This window comes from Pinus tabuliformis, chromosome 2_2, assembly GCF_031772625.1.
Source record: "Pinus tabuliformis cultivar Carrire ecotype Pingquan chromosome 2_2, CPIR1, whole genome shotgun sequence".
Classification (NCBI taxonomy): Eukaryota; Viridiplantae; Streptophyta; class Pinopsida; order Pinales; family Pinaceae; genus Pinus; species Pinus tabuliformis.
In genome coordinates, this window is record NC_142300.1 from 346,540,100 (window position 1) to 346,543,525 (window position 3,426).

The following is a 3,426-nucleotide window of genomic DNA, read 5'->3' on the forward strand; positions in this document are numbered from 1 at the left end:
TGGTTGTCCACTGATATTCTGTTTTCAACATTGCAAACGAAAGATTCTGCCGAAGACTCTATACCCTGATGTCCGTTGATTCCATGGAAGTGCCATCAACAATTTCGCATATACTAAAAGTACCAGCTGAGAGCTCCAGTGCTTCTTTACATAGTACGAAGTGGAGGATTTAAGGATGGGCTTTAGGCAGAGTACATCAGCTGAACTTAGGGAGCCTGATGAAATTCCATTGGCTCAATCCCTTGTTTGCCATGGGATACAAGAAGACTTTAGAGCTTGATGACGTACCAAGTGTTGCAGGCAAGGATACTGCTGAAGAGTCATATCGAGGACTTGAAACCAACTGGTGCTGCCAAAAGGTCGAGACAAATATACAGAACCCATCAATGCTAAAGGCCATCCTGTCATCTGTTTGGAAGGGAATGATAATCAATGCTTTGTTTGTAGACATATTTAGCTGTGCAACATATATAGGTCCATATCTGATAAACTTGTTCGTAGAGTACTTGGGAGGAACAGAGCATTTTTCCTATGAAGGCTATGTGCTGGCCTCTACGTAGGCTCCAAGAGCTGAGAAGGGTTGCCTATGCAAACAGAAAGATCATAGCATCATTATTCTCTAAATCATAGAAAATCATATGTACATCCACACAGTCATCTAAATGATTTAAGTAGGCCTAAAGCAACCAGAGATTGTAGCAAATATGACAGCCCCATAAGAAAGAAAAGCCTAAAAGGCAAGTTACTAGGAATTGGATTCAAATGTACATACAGATCTGCCAGATTTAATCCTCAACATGAGATATGCCATATTAATCAGTTGACTCCATATTCCAGAGCCAATGTTTGGAGCCTGATGAAATTCCATTGGCTCAACCCCTTGTTTGCCATGGGATACAAGAAGACTTTAGAGGTTGATGACGTACTGCCCTGGACCAAAACTGTTGGTGTGAACAACAGCAAAGTTTGGAATAAATGACCGCATTGCACCAGTTATCTTCCAATGTAAAAGAGGGCATAAAATTTGCTTACTGTCATTGCATCATCCCCTATGCCAGCCATCGTCAGGAGAAGACCTGCAAAGCACGATCATGGTGTAATTCCATTTGTTATTGCTTGAGAAAATCATAATCTAGGTATAGACACCAATTCAAAAGAAAAAGATCACTCCTGTTGCCTGCATATCAACCCTAGTTCTGCGTACAATAGATAAAAACTGACCAAATATTCCGACAACTAACCTGGAATGCCACCCGCAGTTTCTGAGCAAACCAGGGTAAGAAATATGTGATCTAACTGAGAGCCAACCCTTATAGGTTATCAGTCCATGTGCATAATAATCTTATCAAATCTAAGAGCGTGATATTTTGCTATTGGGTGTCTAACGGCTCAAGTAAACTTGAATATTTTATCTTACAGAGAAGGCAGACACATTAAGAAAACAATGATTTATAAAGTTGTATATAAGTGATCCAAATAACACTAATTCAAAAGCACAGCTCACTCTTGATAGCTTGAATTTGTGTTCAGCAGAGAAGCGTTGCAGCTATAAGAAAATGAATTTCTGAATTTACTTACCTTGGTTTGGAAATTAACCTCCGGGGGCTTGAAGGGGTCATCTGGAGGAAAGTGGATCATAACAAAGAAAACCCCTCTGGCGTAAGGGCTCTCAGTTGAGCCCATTATGGTTGCCTGCCAATGAAATAAATCTTCGCCAATAGGCCCTGCACTGCAGGAAGTGGGGGGATCCCTCTGCAAGTCCTGGAGTTCTTTTTGAATGCGCTTGCTGGCCATGTCTTACTGGAGTTCCTTCAGCAAATACAACCAAAAAAGAATCAGTTCCGCTCAGATCCAGTTAAAAAGCCATAAAGCAAACCACTCCTTTCCCCAACCCGCAACAAAGTCCCCCGCCATTTTCCAAAAACCCAATAACCTGCGGGGCTGTGAAAATGGAGATGCTATTACTAACATCGATATAGAAAAATAAGTGTTTGCCGGTTAGACTGTTGAGCAAAGGTGATTTGTGGAGGCAAATAATGAGTGATGGATTGGCAAAGATGGAAAACCGTTTTGCAGTTGTAAAGAGAAATTGATCAATTTCATGAAGACATAAGGGCACGTAGCACAAATATTGCCCAACAAATTGGCAGAGATCCTGAGCAGTCTGACTAAACAGATTCATAGCAGCAGATAAGATAAAGATCGGCTGCACCAAGGCTAACTAGAGCTAAGATGAATCGATGATCAACTCATCTGGAGACGGTTAGAAACTGAAAAACAAGTTCAGCATAACACAGAGGCAAAGGAAGATAATGAAAGCAGAAGCCAAAGAGATTCACTGGTAGATAGAACGAGTGAATCAAATAAGGGGCAGCCCTTGCTAAGTCAAAATAGAACACAATACCCACATAGCAGAGCATGTACATTAGTAACCTATTGGGCATCTAAATAAGGAGATCTTGGTCATAAATGAAAAAATATATATATCCATAAAATAAAGCATACATTATAGCTTGAAGTGATCTGAACAGGACTGTCAAAACATAAAATCGCATCTTAATCATACATACATTATAGGTTAAAGGGATACTGGAGAGGAGAATCTAAGACCAAATACCAATACCCACATACTTCAATATTATACATATTAGCCATCAAAACAGCAAGAGTATGAAACTGCTAAAATATGAGAGAAACCCACCTGGTGAATCGGCTGAACCAGAGCACCAACCACAGCACAAGGTCACCAAAGGCTCAAAATCTGCAGAAAACAATACCCACCCAACGCCTCAATAATGACAAACTGCAGGATATAAAGGATAGTCCACCGGTTAAAGAAATGCGGGCAACCCAGTATTCAATTAGGAAAGATACACAAGGAAGGAGAGGAAAGAATCACACCGCCTGCTCTTCAAATGCTTCGCACAAAACCAAGGTCCTCCAGGTGAATGGCCCATTCTCACTCGTGGGCTTGATGAATCTGTCATCAATTCCCTCCCAGCTTTCAAATACAGTAGAGGTGATGGCCTGGTACACGATAATGAATGCGCAGTTCGCCTGAGTGAATTTCAAGATGACGAGAATCTCAGGCTTCTTCCCAAATGCACACATGCTTTTCATCTGCCCTGCATTGATATGTGGCTCAGTACCCATTCAAACTGCCCTCTCTGCCGTGCCAATATCGTAGCCTTGGTTCCTACCCCTGTGGAAGGAGTAGAGATTCCGTCTGAGGAAGTTTCTGAATCCACTGTCGATTCTCCATTGCAAAACCCATATGAAAACGGGCAAGGGATGGCCATTGAAGCTCCGACTGAAATGGCCACATCGCATATCCGAGCACAGAGTGACTTGGTCAGGAAGCATGGGAGAAACAACAGCACATCTCAATGCAAAGAGCTTTCAAATGCTTCGCACAAAACTGCCGAG

At 41.8% G+C, this 3,426-nt stretch overlaps 2 long non-coding RNA genes across 2 annotated transcripts; both read right to left on the minus strand.

Moving 5' to 3' along the window:
- Nucleotides 1-784: 784 nt before the first annotated feature.
- On the minus strand, nucleotides 785-1,547 carry LOC149192685 (uncharacterized). The gene is made up of 4 exons (XR_016254902.1): nucleotides 1,505-1,547; nucleotides 1,242-1,296; nucleotides 1,033-1,076; nucleotides 785-930 (listed from the first exon to the last, which is right to left on the minus strand). It is a non-coding gene; the product is annotated as an uncharacterized LOC149192685 (long non-coding RNA).
- Nucleotides 1,548-1,767: 220 nt separating this feature from the next.
- Nucleotides 1,768-2,793, minus strand: LOC149192686 (uncharacterized). The gene is made up of 2 exons (XR_016254903.1): nucleotides 2,702-2,793; nucleotides 1,768-1,809 (listed from the first exon to the last, which is right to left on the minus strand). It is a non-coding gene; the product is annotated as an uncharacterized LOC149192686 (long non-coding RNA).
- Nucleotides 2,794-3,426: the final 633 nt, after the last annotated feature.